This window comes from Anopheles maculipalpis, chromosome 3RL, assembly GCF_943734695.1.
Source record: "Anopheles maculipalpis chromosome 3RL, idAnoMacuDA_375_x, whole genome shotgun sequence".
Taxonomy (NCBI): Eukaryota; Metazoa; Arthropoda; class Insecta; order Diptera; family Culicidae; genus Anopheles; species Anopheles maculipalpis.
The window spans coordinates 38,678,069-38,699,767 of record NC_064872.1 but is presented as its reverse complement, the minus strand read 5'-3'; the positions used below and the strand labels follow the sequence as shown (position 1 = coordinate 38,699,767).

The window sequence follows — 21,699 nt, the reverse complement described above, 5'->3', positions numbered from 1 at the left end:
TATGGATATTGTCAGGATTGAAATTCCTGGACGGATTGGAGCTGTTAGGTTGCATTCTCTCATTCGTACGTTACTGTGACTTTAAGGAACGATCGATTGTTTGTTTGATTGGTTTACTCCTGGCATGCAATTGACCCCACCATTAAACCTCGCACCGGAGGGATACCATTGAGAGTTGGTAGAGGTGTGGACCGGAAGGACTTACACGACAACATAGCTGTGTGATTTGCGTCATGCTGGGACGTGTGTCCTATACCAAGGATTGTGTTGCAAAAGCCTACCAGACCGATCACAGGTGATTGGGGGTTATAAAATGATCGGTTGCAACGTTTTCCAAGAAACACCGAACACTGTGGTTTATGAGGAATTGGGAAATCTAAACAAAAATAATTTCGAAGTACAAATCTTAGCCTTTTCTGCAAAGATTGCACGTGTATGTGTAATATAATTACTATATAAAATAGAACAAAAATGCCTGGGCGAAAAAAATATCACAAATAGGTGGCTTGAGCTCTGGAATTCGACCAATAAAGCAGCAAAAGGGATCCTTACATCGGAAGATTGTGATGATAAGACCTTATTACTTTTTATGTTGAAAATAGAACAAAACGAGCACAGAAAAACACTGGTAAAGTATCAAGTTAAACAAAATGTATGACGCAAAACATCGGTATAAAATACAACGCCTTATTTTTTTTTTTTGCCAGACCTTACGTTACTTTTTACTCACACACAAACCAGCCAAACAAACGTCCTTGCTGGCATTAGGAACATTAGGAATCGTATTGCGAACGGATTGTCTTGAAATAAATTCTTACCGGCTGCAAGTTTAGGAAAAGGAACGTTTTTCCCCACCCGGAAACGTGATACTTTCCGTACTTACTATCCGATCGCGATCGGATGTCGCACGCATACGATTCCGTTTCGTACCGTTGCACTTTCATGTTCAGCCGAATTGTGTCACCCAACTGTGCGGCAAACTCTCCGACCAAAGGACTACAAAGCAATATACCGCTTGAATGGCGGCGCCACCCGGTATGCCGGAACCGTTTTCATCCCGAACGCGATGTTTCCGGAACGAGTTTTCCGGGCTGTGTGATTGTGTCATCCGGCAGCGACAAAAGGACAACCGTATGTCTCGTGACATTGTTATAAATTTGTAATTTTCGGTTGAATGTTGGATGATCAAGCTGGCAAACTAAAGCAATTTTATCTCCTTTCATTGTTGACATTAGTGTGAGGCAATGCTTGGATCGGTTGCTAGAATAATAAATATAAATTTTGATACAAAGTAGCTGATTACGATGGGTAAGTTTGCTGCTGATTCACATATTCCCTCTCCACAATTCGAATCCTGATTGTTGGACGCGAGACCGAAGGTAACGTTTTGATCCCTCGTGATGTTAAATTTATGGTGACGAAATGAGGGGTGCAACGGATTTGGTAGCCGAGTGGACAAAAACAAACACAATTGGACCGATATCAGGTTTCAATCGGGCTAGTTTTATCTGGCCGATAATCCAAGGGCAACCGTAAGGGACAGTGTCTATCAAACAATCTGTTATGGTCGATGTTTGCAGAAGGGAACTAGGAAATGTTTGGTTTTTGTATAGATTTTTGAAATGATAGGGAAAGCAGTGATGGCAATTGCACTTTGGAATAGCGTGTAATTTTTGTAAAATAACATCATTTTAAGGTTTTATGTCTTAACATTATATGATATTAACATTTTATGGTATAATCCTGTAAAGTCCACCTAAGCTAAGATGTTGAGTCGTCGATTTTTGAATTTATTAATTAATTGACTAAACATTTCATGTAAAGCTGTTTCAATGAGGCTTACAAATTTATTTTGATTTAAAGTTATAAAATCAATGTTTCAATACGTTCATTTGAACTACGCATGCAAAGAAAGCCAGTTCAAAGAAATTAACATTGTAATGTATCGTTTGTTTGCATTGCAACAGCAGAAACTTCAACAGGGGGTGTAGCTCAGATGGTAGAGCGCTCGCTTAGCATGTGAGAGGTACTGGGATCGATACCCAGCATCTCCATTGGAAGAAGTATTTTTCTTCCTCCGATTTTTCTGTTATTCAGTTCAGAACTTTTATTATAACTAACAACTACCTACCATCGCACGGTGGTACGTTGTAGCAAATAAATTATTTTATCAGTTTTTTGAAGATTTTTACAATGCTGGTAGCTGTTTTCATGTGAAATATTTCTGTGAGAAGTTATTCCTGTAAAACAATGAACATGATTTTGGCAGATGATAATGCTCAATAAAAAAAAAAACTAAGGGAATAGAATGAGTACATCCATCGATTGTTCAACCATGCGACTGTTCGACGCTACAGTGGTGCTGTTTCGCTTCAAATACGTTGTTGTTATTTTCCAACCTGAGGTATCGAATTACATCAGATTGATCGTAAACTAAAAATTGCAACGATGTAATGCGCAATACGTGATGCATAAACTTTATCAAGGGATTGCTAGAAAAATGCTAGGACCCCATGTGGCAGGAACAGCAAGCTTATTGTAATTGTTTCTGATTTATGTGTGCTATTGTTTATCCGGCAGAGCTAGCTCTATTTTCGATTTCTGATGCAAATCTGCTCAGATAACAAGTAACTGAAATGGGAACGGATTCAGATTTCATTATTGTTAAGTTTTTTTGGTGGGAATTTGTAGCCAGACGACGCAAGACACGAAGAATCTAGATTACATTTCTCGATTTAAAATCAATCTAAACTGGAAACTTTTTAGTTGTTATTTAATACTTTAAAACTTCTGCTGCTGCTTCTGAGCCAACAGCAAACGAATAACCAATAGTGTTTCAATGTTTATTTGGCAAAATGTGGTTTCCTAGGAATAAGCTTTCTCTGTGCAAGGTTTACAGCTACCAACCAGTTCGAAACGTTTGGCCACACGCCCTCACAGTCGGTAGCCAGTTTTTTTTCATGGTAAATTTCAATTGCACTGTGAGCTTATAGAGAATTTGTTCGGACCACCCAGCTGTATGCATAGTTCCAGTACACCAATTTGCATGCACCTTCGCAATTCTAGCTGAAAACAGCCTTTCTTATCATGGACAATCTTCGAAACGATCACGCGCCTGATGTGCGAGATGTCAACGGGGCGAGTTTACGACCTCTCGGTAGTTCCTTGTTGTGCTGAAATTGCAGAAGAAGAACGCTGTAGATAGTCGCAAGGCAGTGATGAGCTGCGGGTGGTAGGGTAAACAAAACCCGTGGGTCATCCCCGGGAGCTACTGCTGGTGGTGCTTCTTCCTTTAGCCAATTTTATATTTATTTAGGTGAAAGTAGGCAAACGTTTGCTGCAAAATTGGTGAACCCCCGCCGAACAGCACGCTGGTCGTATGGGACCTCCTGATGTGAGGTGACATCGTGCGCTGTCAGCATCAGTTTTTTGTTGTGCTTCTCATTCTCTCATCCCCAGAAAATGAACATGTTAGGATGATCCTCCAAAGTATGCTGATTGAAGGAAAGAGACAAAACAATGGATAGTTTTGACAGGCGGATGATGAATCCTTCATTCACTGGGACACGCATTAGGACACTGTCGACGTGTCTGCTGCTTCTTTTCCAACAAATTCCACCGCTTAGGGTGTACAGGTTTATGGTTGATGGTTTTCGCTTTAAAAATTATCTCCTTAGTAAGAACTTAACCTCGCTTCGAGCAGCTCGTTCCGGGCTAGGAACGCCACATGATATCCCGCGGGAGACTGTCCGTCGCTTTTCATTGTTTCCAGAACTGATGCGTCCATCGAAACGGCCAGCAAACGGAATAGACACACGTACCGAGTTAACTGGTAGTTATCGAGAATCATCTTGACCAGAATGCCGGCTGTACATGGTGCCGATATTGTCTGGTAACACCAAATAAGGTACGCTGGCCCCAGGGTCTCACAGTCTGCAAGGTCACAGTGCCCAGCGTATGTGAGGATGATGAATGTGAAAAGATATCAAACTGTGCCTTTCATACACGCCCGGGAGACACGATCGATCCTCGAGAGTTGAAACGTCCGAACGAAGTACGCAAATGGGGCAAAGTGTGCCCTGGTGGATGAGTTTGTGCCGAAAACATTCGCGGAAGGTCTTGAAGATGGTGAGATGAGCAAGGAAGTGATCAGTCCGGGCTTCTCGGTGAGGGCACAAGTGCAGGGGTTTATTGTGGGCATGTTTCGTCGGTTGATCGATTTCATTGTGAGGTACGTTACGTGTCGGTTGTTTGCTTATTGAATGACATGCTTTCAGTATCTCCATCGATCTTGTTTGTTGATCGATCGGGATGATGTGGAGGTGAGTTCTTGATAAACAGTTGAATTTTGAGATCTAAATGACCAAACGGAGTAGTTGACCAAAAGCAATAGAAGTAAAAAAATATTAAGATAATCGCTCAATGTTATAAAGAAACAATTTTGTTCGAAATTCACCTAATTTGCTGAGTTTGATTTTTAAAACAATTTTTATATCTACTCGCTTCTAAGAAGCGTCTTGAATGAAGTGCATCTAGCTGTCGATCTCCGTTCCTGTCAAGCTTTTCAAAGCGTACTAGCTTATTGATTTTCCATCTGAAGACACCCTCGTATATTCTCCCTTTCAAACACAGTCGAAGAACATCGATCTTACTATTTATTGTTATTTGTGCATTGGCACTCTATATCGCAAAACACGACGCACTGGTGATAGATCATTTGCACAAGTCAGCGCACTGGGGAACACTTTCCTTATCCTGACACGTGCACTGGTGCGCCGATGGTGCTGCATACGGAACTGCAAATGAATGTTCAATAAGCTTCTCGAAATGGTAAAAACGTGCCCGTGGTGCGTGGTGCATTTTGTGGTTATGACCGTGAGATAATCATCACTCGCTGACTGCTTGTTCACGATCCATTTACGAAGTCGATCCAGATTCTTCCGTTTGGTGGACGTCTGCTCGGACTGCGATAATCATCAAGCCCAGCTCATCGTAGTGCGTCGTAAGATAGCTTTCTACTCTATTCACACAATTGTGGCCAGGAAGTTTCCGGATAATCTGGCTCGATGGTTGTTTTGCGGGCTGGAAAACTTTGTTTGAGAAGGTTCCAATTTCGAGGGGTTTCTTAAGAATAGCTGCAAAAATCGGAACGCACTTCACTCGGGTTACAGCTCATCTGGCGCAAACTTAGATGCGGTTGTGTGGATGAAACAACGTGGTGTCGGAAAACAGTTATCAACTAATGAATGGAACGAGGCAAAACAAAATGATGACAGATTTTACTGCACTCGTGGTGTGCAGTAAGAAGACCTGATGCCCTTGGGCAATTTCAGGCGGCCCCGTAGTCACAATGTTTTGCGGTTTGAAATTACAACCAGCGCGGTGTTTTGTTGCTGAAACTGCCGGGAGCATAAATGAGCATTGCTGGGTTGTACGGGAAGCAGACTAGCTCTAACTAGCCCTGGGGGTAATCTGTGGGTAGCCATTGTATGACCTTTTGGTAATGGTGGATTGTATAGAAAATGTTCCATTTTCCACATACAGGGAGCATAATTGATGAAGCACAATTACCACCGGGCTCGTTGTTTGGGCAGGAGGATGGCCAAATTATGATATCATGTTGATGTCTCGCTGTGCCTCAGCAACATAAGCCGGGAATCGGATCCATTGGCGGAAACGAACGGTGAGAAGAATGTGCCGAATATTAGTTTATATGTCAACAGAGCAAAATATGGAAGTGGTCCTGCGGTGAGAACGATGGTCGTTGGTAATGTTACCATATAGTTACACAGTGTGATACATAGTGGGAAACAATAGACCATTCTAGAGAGCAGACAATGTAATATGAAGCAATAGAAATACGTCAAAGGACTCCACATGTTTAGGTTTTTCATTCTTGTATTTACTTCTGCTATTACAGTTAAATCACTTCCAAAAATCTTCATCAGAATTAGAATAAGCACCTGAAAGCATTGCCTCTCATTTAAATAGCCTCAAACAGGATCACACAAACGATCGTTCCCAGGCGGCTTAGTTTGTTTGGTGTTGCTTATTTTCACGTGGGTTATGTCTTTCTTGTCTATTTCTTCTATAGAAGCAAGTAGAGTGAATCGGTGACAGCAACACAAATCACAGACGAACTCGTTCCCCAAAATCCATTGGCCAACGCGGATCAGGTTTCAATAAGCTCGTTTTTTTTTATTGTGAAGGGCCATCAGTTGTACCCACCGGGCCCAAACCCATTTACAATTGGTGGCATGGTGTCCAGCAGAGATTTTGTGTGCGAATTCGTTTGTTGCGTACCGGCAGTGGCTGCGAACTGTTTTGACGCATCCCCACAGCCGATTAAGAAAAGACAAGGACGCTCTGTACTTTTATTTATTGGAGCATTCAGTCAACAATGGGACTCGAGGTTTGCTCTAAATAATAAAACCAAACGGTGCAAGGGATAAGAAAAGTAAACTCCGACGCAATTATTCAATTTTCCCATTATGTGAAGAGTTCTGTCGGTCGAGAGCAAAGAACGTTTTCTTGGAGGATAAAATTACATGCGCAAACTACGCACTACGGTGCACTTTTGCGGCAGGAACACGCTACCAATGAATATGAAGCAGGACTAGACCAGGTCGGAGAAGGACTCGTGGCAGTGAACATATTGTTCATGAAGACGCTCAATTTGCGTTCGGGTTCTTTTGGTGCTCTTTTTTCTTGCTTTCGAGTTGTACCTTATGGTTTGATGTTTTTTTTTCGCCAAATAATCCCTGGTGGAAGGTGGAAAACGGATCATTAAGTGTGGACGGTAGCAATCGTCCATAATTAACGTGTTTTTATTTTCCAGCTCACCCTCGACGAAAGATTTGCCGATAGGAAGCTGGAATTGTAGCAGTGCCGTTTTCGTGGAACGGATTTAGATCGTATCGCACCGATAAGCCACTGGACTGGGCTTCAGTACAACATGATACTTCTTTGCTTCTGAATGTGGCTCATTCAGTGAAGATGTCCTGTTTCATGAGGAGTGAGTTTGCGATTTTGTTTCGCCTTTGTGCAATCCAAGTTGACCAGTCAGCAAGCCACTTGAGGTAAGCTGATAATTGTCCAGTAGTTACCGGTAGTTACAGAATTCTTTCCACCTATCACGGACCTGGTGAAAGATGAGCTTCATTGCGTCGAAAGGATGATAATTTTGGATTAGGGGCAGCTTCAGAGCATTCCTTGGTACGGACTTAATGAAGAGCATACCTCACCGTAGTTGCAAATAATTAGATAATTGCTGGTACGTCCCAACCGTGTGCGCCATGGTCTGTTATTTTTTCGAGCTTCCGTAACTGGCTCACTCGGTAGTTATGTGCAAGCAGTTGAAGTGTGATAAAAACTAGAGCTGCCTTGAGAGGACGCTAGGTACCAAAATCACTCTTTGGAAGTTAAGCCGGAAGGCAACACTTTTTGGCGTGGAGAAGAAGAGTCCGAAAATGACCATGCAATGGTAAGGAAATTGGGATCCTTGGAAGTAGAGCATAAATGGCAGCTGTGAAGTGCTCAAATCAACAGAAGCTACCGGTTGGAAGGTGTGGCGGAGTAGATTATGGTACTGCAATCTTTAAGTCGGTAGCAAGATCAGGAAACAGATAGTGACTAGTGTGAAGCTAATATGAAAAATCAACAGTATAAAGATGGAAATTTTAAACTTGATTATTTGTAGACTTACACATTGTTTGCTCCTAGTTAAAAATATCCGTAGCCATAGATATGGCTTTGATGATGACAGCAGCAGCAGCCTTTCTTTGGAAAATTGTGAGTGTGAGTTTTCAAGACTTCAAAGCTAGTAACAGTACTAGGCTTATAATGCTTGTTGCTATAGTTTGCAATTGTTACATTTTACACACACTTAGAAAACATGTTCTTGGACAAATAATCGCTTAAAATGAATAAAATAAGTCCCAATCAAACCAACATCTCAGCTACATTCTGCCGAAGATGCATTTGATCCTTAGTTTTCCTTTTATTCACTTCTCTTACCTCATCGGAACAGCTACCGTTTGTCGCCATGCTACCGAGCTGCTGCACTCAAGCCCATTTGCCCAGGTCATGCTGCGCCATTTTGTAGCAACATTAGAGCCCATCGGGACGGTTCGCATCTCAATGTTTTCTTGCAGCCGTGCACACACCAACAACTGTGGAACAAAAGATAAAGATATAGAGCGGAATAAAAGTGAAGCTAAAATTCAAACCACGAGAGCGAAACAACGAACCGAAACATAACATCAAACGATCGAATACGATTGTATGGGTGCGTGTGAGATGGGCACAAGTTCCACCCGGCCGCAAACTGTGGCCGGAAACAATGGCTACCGAATTGGCCACCGGACACACATGCTCACAGCTATTGGTTGCAATGCATCGCTTGTTCTCGGTTGTCAACGGATGAGGGAAAAAGCGGTGCATCGTTCGCTACGCCGGTGCACAAATGATTAATCGTTTGCCCCCCGAAAACCGTGTCGATTGTTGGTGAAGGTCGATCGGAAAAGATGATCGTTTGTGGTGTGATTTAGAGGAGCTTTCGTGGGAGATGCCTTTTGTCCATTGTGTAGCGATGGGTAAGGGATGCGGACAGTTTTGTTGTGTATAAATAATGAAGATATCAAGAAGGTCGGATTTTGTGTGTGGCTCGGTGGTGGAAGTCGTCTTGTGTTTTGGATGTTGGATATTTCATTGAGGGCAAAGGATTACGGCGAGGAAGGCAATTTTGTGTGTTCTAATAACTTTTCTTGACACAACTTTGCAGGAGGATTGCTAGAAATGACTAACGATGGTTACGTAAGTTTTGATGTTATGGTTTATAACACCAAAGCTTGAATACTTATGATTGCCATAATCTGGCATGAAGCCACTCAAAACAATCAGGTAATATGTACACATCAAAGATGTGCCCCAAAAAATCTTTTTTCAAACATATGTTAGTTGTTGAACATATTCCGCTGCGGTGAAAAAAGTTGATGTTTTTACTTCGTCAGCTTCAGCCCTTTCATATTTAATTTGGAAGGAAAATTTATAGATGAGATGTTGTCTGAAAGTTGAGCAATTATGAGCATAACCAGATATTTCTCTCAATAACTATTACTTGAAATTTACATCCAGAAAGTCAAGGAATTGTATGCAAAGCAAGCAGGAAACGATTAGTGCCACACAGCATTTGCTAATCTGCCATTAGTTACAATGAAGGTTACCCTAGAGTTGGCACCAACTACCTTTGCCACAAGCTCTAAACCATCTGTGTGGCCTTACTATTGTGGGCAACACATTCCCACCCTAAACCAAATGTAGTCCATACCCGGGAGTAGGAAAAAAAACCGACCATCCCAAAAGCAATGCGATGAAAAATGGGGAAAAATTAATTTTGCAAATTTGTAACGGTTTGCATATTGCCGATGCACCGATGGGAAGCGCGATGCACTGTTGACACCGGGGCTGAAGAAGAAAATATTTGTACAAACGCTTCCTGTGTTTGGGGTGGTTGTATGAAAAATCTGTCTTTTTGCACCCAAAAGTGTGCAAACGGTGCCGCAAACCGCACCGGGAAGGATGACAGTGACAGCGATGATGATGATAGTAATTTATGATGCGTCTACCATTGGGCCCGCTATCTGGGAAAAGCGATACCGTTGTTTGCATTGGCCCTTTGCGCGTCTGCTGGAAAGGAAAAGGTCCTTCCGTGTAATGGCAAACAGTTAACCACGAACCACGAAGCGTATAAAGCGACCATTATCAAGCCAATTTCCCGTTCGGATTAAGATGTTAAATGGAAGGTGCGGAGTTTTGTGTCATTGCGGCTCGAAAAATCACCGGCATGTTGTTGCAAATAGGGTGCGAGAGAAAAATCTGAAAGGAGAACAGCAAAGAAGAAAAAACGACCCCGAAAAACAAGCAAACCAGAGACAACATTTTTGTGCCCAAAGCTGGACCCAAAATCCGTTTGTATCGGGTACGGTGTGTCATAATTCGAGGGCTTACATTGACACGGGATCATTGAAGGGGAAGTCGGACTGGCAGTATGATAAGTTATTTGAACCAACCGAAAGCTACCATCATGGTAGCTTAAGCAACCGGAATTGAACAATAATAAATACGTTTACGTACGATTGGGAAATCGCACATTTGCAACATTTCGCTTGCTTGTTTGTGTGATGCACTTTGGAATCGTGTACAATCTGATTGCAACTGCACAAGATTAACGGGCGTGTTTTTCGGTTCCTCTAGGTGTGTTTGTCCCTGGACCGGGTAATTCGGGTTCGTCGCTTGCCGCCGTGTCGTTTGTACGGTTGGTTCCGTTTTGGGTAATAAAGTAAAGCGAAAATGGACCAAACTTTAGGAAATGGATTGCTTCCCTCTCCTGGTACAGTGCAACCCCACAATGGGAACGATTCTGATGCAGTTGATGGCTTATTTATCGGCTAATTTTATAAGTATTGAAACGAAAAAAAAAATCGATTTGGAACAAGGTCGTATTTCATGGCCACGTGCTTGTGCTGGTTGATGATGCACGATAGAAGCGTATATGGCATCGATCTTATGATGTGCGAATGTGTTTGCTGCATTGTGTGTATTTTATTGCAAAAAATGTGAATTTTTTACTCGCGGTGAAATGGCTTTAGGACACTCATTTTTTTTTTAAATTGGAAGCAAACGAAAGGAGGAGTCGATCGATGTGTGCTCATTAAATTTCTCCAAATAGCATAGAATGATAAATTATATTAAAAGTTCAATTTTATCATCCATTTTCTAATAATGCGTACAGCAAACCAATAAAAAAACCCCTTTCGTTACCCAAAATCTGATGTTCAGCATGTGAAAAGAACAGGCAGAAGAATCTCATCCTGTCGGTACCCTTTGCCGTGTATGGCATGCTGTGTAAAAATTTCCTTTCATTGATAGCTGAACACGTTACGCAGGAAGTAATTAATTCGAGCCCGCCATCCGGCAGCAAGTTCCGGTCTATGGAAAATCGCCACCGCGTATATTTGACCACACAACCAAGCTGACCGAGCTGCACTTCATTAAAACGAACCGAACGAACAGCTTCGATTGTTCCGACACAAAAAAAAGGGGAACACCATTTTCTATCTTCACTGAATGTCGCTTACAATAATAGCTCCAAACACCTGATACTGCATCAGAATGATGGAGAAGAAAAAGTGGAAGAGCAAAACAAAAAAACGTACAACAACACAGTGCGACTTCCGGTTTTCATGTCCTGTGAATTTTTTTTTAATCGTTGCCATGCTCTGCTTGGACTGTGGTCTCCTTTTCTTACGATAGAGTGATTTGGTGCATATTTTTTCGGAAGCTTATTCGTACTGTTTGTTATGGTTAGGTTCCGTGTGCCTAAGAATGGACAACGCTTCAGATGGCAAAGCATGAAGAAAATGGCTAACCGCCGGCTCTGTCTGTGCGGTGTTTTGTTCCGCCTGCCACCGTTCCGGGAACAGGTTCGCGTGAGGCTCCCGGTTTGACAACACTGGACGCACACGGGGTATTGCAGGTTTCGTTTTAATTCGTTTGTCGCGTTTTGTTTCGTTGTGGACCGAGGTGGACAAAGGCGTTGTTTTCATTTTTTTGCTGCTGCCTCTATATTAAACTAGCCCATGTTTTGTTTTGTGCCAAGTTGTACGTGTTGTTGGCCATAACAAATGAAATCAAATCGCGTTTGTGTTCGGCTCTGTTGTTTTCTTTTTTTTTTAGCTTAAACATGACATCTTTTGTACAAACGAACTTCTTATAAAACTAACCGGAATAAGGCAAGACAAAGCGGTAGGAAAAGAAAAAAATGATTCGTTCCATGGCAAAACTCGAATGGCGCAAGAAAATGGCGTCAAATGTGATGTAGTTTGTGAAGTTTTCTAATCACAATAAAGAAAGAAATGCTACTTAATTTCGTTTCTAATTTCTCTTGTTGTGACGCAGTTCAACACCTGAGCCTGTTTGTGTGGTACAATAACACCCCGAAAGTGTGAGTGTTGCGAATAATTTATAACACCCCAGGCCAGGTGTACGAATGATTGGTGGTACATAGCAAAATTTGGAAAGCAAAAAGGCCTTGAACTGGCGTACATTGAGGTCTGTCTTTTATTTTCTTTGGCGTTCTGCTACCACGCAATTCCACCCTCGAAATGAGAGCATGTTTCCTTGTAAAGTGTGAACAGTTTTCGGGTTCATAAAATTAATCACTCGAGTACTGTAACTTTATTTGTAAGGGTGTATTTTGGGTGGATAAAGCTGCCAACTCCCAACTCCCTCGGGACAGTGAGAGAGTCGGTAATGATTTGCATATTTTTATTGTTTGTTTACTTATCAATATCTTTTATGTGCGAAGTGTTATTCCACGGTTTCTTTGTCCGATTGTTGTGGGTTCGATGGCCAGGTGGAAGCGCATCGGCAAACACAATAGCGTAAGGTTTAGCTACGCCATCATGTATGTTTCGATTTATAAATTTATGCTTCACCGCATTTGCAAAGGTTTGACTGTCGGTAAGAATTAAAACAGGGTTGCGGTTGGTGGTTGTGGTAGATGTGCCAGCAGAAGAAGGGCCAGTGTACACTAATCCTCATTAATTCGAACCTTTTGCGGGTACAAATGTCGCTGTTTCGAAGGACACTTCCTGTTCGCTTCCGAACGACGATCATTCGAAACGCTAAGCACCGGAGCTGAGGTAGGGCAAAAGAAGAAATGTATGTAAATTCAAATGAAAATATTTTTCTCTCGCACAACAACACCAATCGGAGTGCGGCGATGCGAAGGAGGACCAACCGACCGTGGTTCTGGGCAGTCGTCTTTTATTCGCTTTTGGTTTGCTTCCTTTGCTTATTGCGTCCATGCTCCCCGGTCAGGATGGTTCGGTTTGATTGCATTATTTTCTTTAGTTCTTTATGCATGTGTGTTTGTGTGGTTGGGGTATGTGTGCTTGCTAAGGTGTCGCAGTTTGCTTCCTCCACGACGCCATTTGTCATCGCTATTACTTTGGACGGCGTTGAAGGTGGAAAATGAAATGGGAAGCTCTCCCCCTCCCCTCCCCCTCGCTTTCTCTCTCTCTCTCTCTCTCTCTCTCTCTCTCTCTTTCTCTCTATTCGATCATTCAGCAAACCTCCAATTCACTTCATGATCATTCACTATAAAGCAACATTTCCACATAAATAAATAAGCTTTTGTCATGAGACGGCGTGTTCTGTTTTTGGTTTCCATTTGCCTTGTGTGATCTTCTCGAAGTGTTTTTCTTTTCGGGAGCGAGTGTTCGTGTGTGCATGTAAAGTAGTGTTGTGTTATGCCGACAAACAGACGCTATTTTCTTTTGCATATTCTGCACCGAAAACATCAGCAATTGCTGAATGAATGTGGGTGCTCCACATTTGAATAGCAATTGCGAGCAGAAAATAATAATATAAATGAATGTTGGGCCCTTTTTTCTCGCCCGACATGAAAGTGAAAAAAGCGTTTGGGGCTAGAAGAAAAATGGTGCCATAAATGCTAGTGTGACGTTTTACGGGAGCTTTGCCGTTAAGATGGGGAATAATAATCGCTTCATTCGTTCGTTCATTGTTCATATTTTTTTTTGTAGCTGTAATTCATTGGATGTTCAATCAGTTTTATCATTAAAAAATTTCTTTTATTTAACCGAGTATGCCCGGGATAAGGCAAAGAATAAGGAGGAAATGCCTTATCAATATGATTATTAAATTTACTCAACACAAGCGGTGTTCACAATACGGCACTGGACCGTCATAATTAATTATAAATAAATAAATAAAAAATTTCTTTTATTTTAAATTGTTTTTATTTTAAAAAAATGTGTTTATTTTCAAGAGGCATTAAGCGTATGTTGAAGTATGTTTAGCTTGTTTGCTAGAAGGGTACAAGGATTAGAACAGCATTATGTTCAGCAAAGCAGGGTAAAACCCTCCACCATAAACAACCCGCATTGCTACCACGAAGTAACTCTTCAAAGCGTTTTTATTTCGTACATTCAAATATTCTTTTGCGTAAGCTTTTTCCCAACTCAATGAAGCATAAGACGATTTTGTAAGGTCTTTTCGAAGGAACCTTTTTTGTTTATATGTAAGATATGTGGGCAATTGAAAGCAATTGGGAGGCAAACATAACGCACACATTCATTGAAACTGGATTAGCACAGTGTCTGGTGCGGGCTGTAAGGACATTAAACAATTCCTAGAAAACCGTTTCTTGCCTTGCCTTCGAGAAGGAAATCTTTTATTTATGTGTGTGTTATTTTTGTCGTCTTGTGTCATTGAGTTCTCAGTCAACGTTCTGGTGCGTTCTGCAGGTTGCACTTCAATACACTCGTGCCGTTAAGATGGGGCAATGCAGAAAACTAATTGAGAATCGATTACGAATCCCAATTGGCCTATTACATATTGTGCTAAAAGGTCCAAACCGTCGATGCGGGTTACGAAAGATGCGGATGGGTCCTTCAGCGTCCTTTAACGTGTGTGATGCTGTGAAGGTTAAACCGTCGGAACACGGACGTGTTAGAGGTGGTGTAGAACAGCATGATAATACCACTTGAGAATGCTGTAACCCCTCCCGGTGGTGGCTTAGTTCCCCGGGTCAGTTAAGCATTCCCTGAAGCGGTGGAATTCGGTTCGAGCAGACCGGATTATGGTCACAAAGGTGCTGGCTTACGAACGGCAGAACACACGGAGAGTTTTTGGAGCGAATTTTCATAGCAGATGGCTTGTGAAGTACAGCCTGAGGTGTCTTTGAGGTTGTGCCCTGAACGTGAGTCGAGTGTCGAGTGAGAATGAGATGAGATTATTAAATTATTACGCTTTTTTTCAAATGGAAATGTTGCACAAAAAGAAGCAACACTTGTGGGGCATTAAGACCTCAAGCTTTTTTTTTTTAATTCTCGATACCAGCTCGTTATGATCGTTCGTGGTACGGTGAAATGATGAGAGGGATAAAACTGGAGCATTTAACAAGTTTGAAACAAGAATTAAAAACGTGTTAAAGAATACCGAAGGGTATGGTAGCTGTGGAAAGGTAATGACGGGGACTTAACGAAAAGGTGTGTCCTGCAAACGGCTGTTAGGAGACTCGTTTCCCAATTTTTACTGCGAATCTTTTTTCACTAGAAAAGGGGTAAACGACTCGTACACTCACACACTCAGCAGCGTGTCTCATGGATTAGCTGAAAGTGAGAGCTAGAGCACAGTGTAAATCTTCACAGCAATCAGGATCCGAACCGTGGTAAACGAATCTGTCATTGAAACCCAGCATTAGCAACCGGGAAAAAGGTGGGCTTATTTTCGATGAACCGAGCGACCGGTGCGAGAAAAGGCAAAAGGGGGAAACATTTCCGTCGGCTCGGAATCAATATTAAAAGGTAATATAATAATGATAAATGGTTCCAAACTGCCAGAGCAACCTGGATGAGAGGCGATCGAATTATTGACAATTTGTTGATCAAACAGATTGTTGGATTCGGTAGGTTGCTACGGGTACGTTGTCACCAGGATTAGAAGGCTTCCCAGAGGGTTGCATTCCGTGTTCGATAGAACAGAAAGGGAAAGGTAAAGAGAGGAAAGAGGCTATGGGCAAATAAAACAACGAAAAGGACATTATGCTCTTTGTTAGCAATACTTGCTACACCAAGAGACAACATACAAGAAAGTCAAATATTGTGCGAGCGACAGAGGCTGCGATGCTGTTTCACACAGGAACAGCTTTCCTGTAGCTTCTTTGTGAGATGTTGTTCAAACTAAAAACTAATCAACGGACGTTAGGTTAGCGAAAGTTAAGCTTTGTCCAAATAAAGGTGCAATATTTAGACGGAACCGAGTTACAAAGCTTTTGTCAGTTGAAATGACTCCCGCAAATACATATCAATTCGTTCGGATTAAAGAACGGTGACAATGTTCCTGGTAGTTGTCCTTGAACAGTATGTTCTCTGTATACACGACGTAATAAAGTTGATGAGTTGATTTAGAAAGCGATCTGATAGAAAATGAACGGAAATAGAGGATCAGAAGGATCGAAAAAGGATAGTTTGACAGCTTGATGTAGGATTAGAAGGATGTTTCCGGTAGCTTGAATGATCGTGTGTTATTTTATTGATGGCTATCGATCATGTTTTGAAGGAAAATGTTTGTTTTTACGATAGATGTTCCCCCGGTCAGCAGATTCAATGTGATAGGAGCCCCCAACTTCGATTTCCCTTACTGCCTTCGAGAGACTTAACGCCAAATTAGGCCTCTTTTTTAGTTTTGATCGAATGCTATACCTTTTCGAATAATAGAATAAGCAAAACATTGCCAAAAATAGCCCATAATCACGCATAATTTATAACATAGTAAATAGTAAGCAATACGGCCAGGCTGTCCTTCTTTTAATAAAAAAAAAAGGAAATAATTAGAAATTGTGTTCATTTGATGAAGCACGAACCAGCTCCTTCATATCTATATCGGTCGCTTTTTCTTTTCCCGAACGGCTGATTGTACTAAATTGCATTCAGTTTATGGTCATTAATTTACATGATTCAGGAGCAATCGTTACAACAAAATAATCAATCCGATAGCTGACCGAAAGCCGATCGCGCACCGTTTGATCGTCGATCGGGTGGAAAACTTCTATGTGTGTGCTGTGTGAGGGAAAACATCAACTCACCCGCCTTGTCCCGGTGTTTATCGTGTCCGTTAGTTTGTAACCCACCAGATGAACCCGTTTTGTCGACTCGCTCGATCTGTGAGGGGTTTGGTAGAATCCCCACAACGGCGCAAGAGATTAGCGAGGATGAGTCGGATGGTTTTTGTTCTCCGGGTGCAGTTCGCTTTCTCGAACCCGTTTCGACCAAGTTTCGGTATCGCCGGTCGGAAATGGAGCCTCCCCTGATACAAATTATAGACTAATTAAGAACACGGGCACACACAAGCGCAGGCGGCCCACTGCTGGTGACGGTACCCGTGTGGATGTGCACACACAAAGCACAATGGTTTGGCGCTGAAGATGGCGCTAAGACGTTGGCACGGTTCCACAAACAAACATGAATGGAGTTGAGTGCGAGTCGGGGAGGAGGATTGGCGGCTGGATGTGTTCCAGTGGGCGGTACAGCAGGAAGACAATGTTATGTTCTGACATTACGGCGCGAGGCGGCATACCCCTTTACACTGTATTTGTGTATGTTTATGCTGAGTCCGTGTGAACAAGGCGCAGCAGCACCGGTGAATACTGACCGGCGAAATGAATACGCCGCCGTCGATCGTCGGTCAGTAATTGAATGTTTGCAGCGGTATGCAATTATGTTGCGCTACTGCACCGCACGGTATCTTAATTAAATGGTATTGTGGGGCAAGTGTATGGGGGTGAGCTTCGAAAGGTTTCTAGAATTTACCGCTATCGTGAGTGTAGGGTGAGAATAATTAATATTTTTTAAGGATTTGATTGTAGATTGTAATTGAAGTTTGAACTGTAGGTTTTAATTTATGCTCAAACTCATTTCAATTCCAGTTATAACATGTGCATCTTCTAATTAAAAAACATATCAATATGACCTTGAGAGGTTGTTAAGCTAAGCTACGTTTATTACTGGAATCTCGAAGGGAATATTACCTCGAAAAATATTTATGGTAGGCTAAAATCGTGAGATTCTTTTGATTAATCTAGAGCAAAATGAGTTGCTATTAAAATTATGTATTGTAAAGGAATGGATTGTCTGGTGTCATTCTTATCACGTAATCAACCTACCAGAATCTGTCTGTCTATGTTCAGCCTGTGATAAACCAATTATTTATTTTTCTTGTTCAATAATATGCTTTGTAAGGAGTCCGCTGGTCTTCAAAAGGCAGGACCAGGGTTCAAATACCATCTGGACCGTCCCTCCGTAGTGAGGATTGACTAACCAACTACGTGGTATCGGCAGTCTGGTAAGCCATTTCAATGGCCGGTATGACCTAAAAGGTCGTTAAGCCAAGCAGAAGAAGAAGTCTTTAGTCCTGTTTGTAGAAAATGTTCGTAGTTTTTAGTCCTTAAAAGTCTTTACATAATTATTTTTATTACTTGCGGCTTGCGTTTTATAGACAATTTAAATAATTAATTAATTTAAAATAACTAAAAAAATAACTAAACTTGTTTCTGTGAACATTTCTTCTGTTTCAGGGGACCAATCAAACGGAAATGATTCATGTGCAACAAGTTTCCAAAATCCTTTATGAATGATTCTAGCCGCTGAACAAATCGCTCTACACACAGCTGTTGAGACGTGACCACCTGTAGAGTATTACCACCCAGAATCGTGAAAAAAGTATCGCATCTAAACTCGGAATGACCCGTTAAGATGTGCTGCTATCTAAAGCTAGTCTGATGGGTTCGAACATTAATTACTACCAGCCGTGAGGTCTCGCAGCTCTCTGGTGTGGGTGCTCTACGGAAAACACCTAAACTGTTCCCGATGACTCATGCGCGTACCAAATCACAATCCAGTGGAATGTAATGGGCAACCGTTTGGGTCTTGGGACGTATGTAATCTAAATGGCATTCTTATGGAAGCTGCTGTTGGAAGGAGTTTCTCATCGCACCAATGAGCAAGGATTTTGTTGGTGACCAATTCAGTGACCCGGTTCCTTCAAACATTTGTATCCCTTGCATTAGCTTCAACACGATCGAAGAGATAACGCGCGCTATTTGTAACGACGGCTACCGGTTTTCAGTGGGCAGATGACTCCTTTTTTGTTGTTACCCGAATGTGCACATTCCACATTGAGAAAAGGATAAACAAACGAACACACCCATCCTTCACCACTATCGTCATCATCGGATGATCTAAGATGCCGGCGTAATGGAAATGGTCTGTTGTGTCGGCTGCTGCTCTTGCATGCATGTACTGATTCGTAGCGAAAGGTTCCTGGAGAAAATCATTGCGTTGCAATAGGCTGTTATCTGATATTTTACCTCTACTCAGGCCGGCTCCCGGTTTTCGGTCGGAAGAAGTTCTTCCAAGGATCCTTAAAGCGTGGAAAGCTAGCAAAGAAGCTGGGAACATGATTTTGAAATAAATCTCCTATTACACTGGGATGTCGTTATTTTCTTTTTCGCTCCCTCCGAATGTGACCGTCTTTGTGTTCTCGTAATGAAGATGTTTCTGTTATCAGATCGGAGAAATGCACCGAGCGGAAAGCCGAATCTATTCTTTCCGCAAGACTCATCCGATCATCTGGTTGATTTTTTGTTGCCTCCTTCTTGGAGCGAAAGGTTTGTAACAAGGACAGTTGGTTCCGATTACATGGACAGATTGTTAGGTTTGTGAGTTTGGGTGGGTGCAATACATGTTTTGCAGACTTTGAGGTTAGAATGTTACTGTGTTTTTGTAGTGAATCGATGAAGTGGAACTACAGAGAAAAGTGTAAGGTTCGCAGAATAAGACAAAAAAGGATATGTCTTTTTATTGTTTGTTTTATTTTGAGGTGAAAGGTATTCGTTTGCCTTTTTTCTGTCCAGGCAGAAAAGCGCATCATTGAAGCTTTGTTTTGGAAATTTAAACTAAATATCATTTTAAAAATAGTTATATTTTTTATTTCCTTTTTTAAAGTATGACGACTTGCGCCGTATTGTCAACATCGCATGTGATGACTATGTACAAGATTATTAGAGCCTCATGTAGGGGAGAGACAACACCAGTGACCTCCCCTACAAGAGACTCATGTAGGGGAGGTCACTGGTAGCCAACACTTCTCTCATTTCAGTACCCGGTCGTCTGCCAATATTCTCGACTGCGCTCAACAAGGAGGGTCTTGCGGTTCCAAATTCCACGCAGGACCACAGAAGGAGATCCACATCGTGGAATCCGTCACCGCAAACAATATTTTTGTCTGAGCTAGAGTTATACGCTGTAGATGAGCATTCAACGCAAAATTATTCGACATAAGTCGAGACATCATTCGTATGAACGTCCGGTCTACAGAGAGCCCATCGAACCAAGGCCGCAGGGACACTTGCGGAGAGATCGAGAAAAGGAAACGCCCGAGTTCGTCTCCCTCCCACATGCTCTGCCAACTAGACAGGAAAAGTTGCTTTGGAAAAAAAGGAACTCCTGGGCTGAGATTGGTGGTCGCATTATTAGGCGCCTGTTTTGGCCAGTGAGTCTCATTCCCGGGAATTCTACAATGAGAAGGGACCCAAATTAGCGAGATCCTATACGCCTTATCGAACATTGAGCCAAGCAGTTCAATGATTTTGATGGTGAGGAAATCCTGACTCTTAACAGCCTTCGGAGATCTCAGAGCTTCAATAGCACTAAGGCTATCAGTGAAGATGAAGTACTGGTCCGAAGGTCTCACTGCTATCATCGATAGTGCGTACAAGATTGCAGCTAGCTCTGCGGTGTAAACACTACATGGCTGCCTCAATTTGAAAAATGCCTCGGTGAACTCGCTAAAAACACCGAAGCCCGGGCCCTCCTCAGAGGATGATCCATCAGTGTAGTACTGGCTTATTTGGTCTAAATGACCATACTTGTTCATGAAAATGCCCGGAACTACCCTCGGGCGAAGATCATTAGGTATGGTCTTAATTTCCTCGCGCAATGAGGAATCTGTTATTAAAATGGAACTGTAGTTCTCAGGAAGGGCAGCACGATTTAATGCCTGTGGAGCGCTAGCATGCACTTGTAGGGCAACAAAATCTTCATAAATCTTAAGGATTTTGCTCTTAGAACCTGTCTCTAGAAGCGCTTCAAAATTTTCTATTATCAAGGGATATGATACTGAACAACGGACTAGAAGGCGAAGCGACAGCATTTCAAAACGTAGTTTGAGCGGCATCACTCCGGTCATCACTTCTAGGGACATGTTGTGTGTGGATTTCATGCTCCCTAGTGCGAGTCTAAGACAACGGTACTGTAGCCTTTCAAGCTTGAGTATCAACGTATTGGATGCCCAATTTTTTATTTTTTTTTTTATTTATAGAGGCTTTGAGTCTTAGAGACTTCATTCGCCTCTCTACTGTATAAAAAACAAAAATGATTTAATCAAATACAAAACTATTGCATATGTGGCTTAAATATTATGGAAAACTATTCCGATTGTGGCGAATGGTATTGGATAAGTTACAACTATTGCTTAAATTTCTTTGTATAAATTACTGATGCGTAAAAATCTAATAAGGCGGTTCTGCTGAAGTTTGTCGGGTGAAAGGATTGTCGTGAGATCAGTATCTAGTTGGCAGGTGGCTCGGTGTGTCGTGTATCCATGGCAATCGGTGAGGATGTGGCGGACGGTGATGTCAACGCCACAGAAGTTACAAAGTGGAGGACTGGATTTTTCTAGGAGGTAAGAGTGTGTAAGGCGGGTATTGGATGCCCAATGGAAGCATATGCTTCCATATTCCAATACGGATAGTACCGTTGTCTTATACAGTCTCAGGACGTCTGATGGATGTGCGCCCCACCAGAATCCTGTGACTGTCCTTAGAAAGTTGATTCTTTTACTGCATTTTTGCACCAGATGGGTGAAGTGTGTACTCCAGTTTAGTCTAGAATTGAACCAAACACCATCTCAACTCAACGCCGTAATTACTATTAATAATAAACAATTTCTCAAGGCATTTCCTTTTTGGGCATTGCCTTCTCTCGGCCATGTTTGACTGCAATTTATGTAGGTTGCATAAATGAAGTGTCGAAAATCATTCTTATAGCAGGACGA

The 21,699-nt window shown here is 42.0% G+C and overlaps 1 non-coding gene across 1 annotated transcript; it reads left to right on the top strand.

Annotated features, from left to right (window-relative positions):
• The first annotated feature begins 1,981 nt into the window (after positions 1-1,981).
• Positions 1,982-2,054, top strand: Trnaa-agc (transfer RNA alanine (anticodon AGC)). The gene has a single exon. It is a non-coding gene; the product is annotated as a tRNA-Ala (tRNA).
• The last annotated feature ends 19,645 nt before the right edge of the window (positions 2,055-21,699 follow it).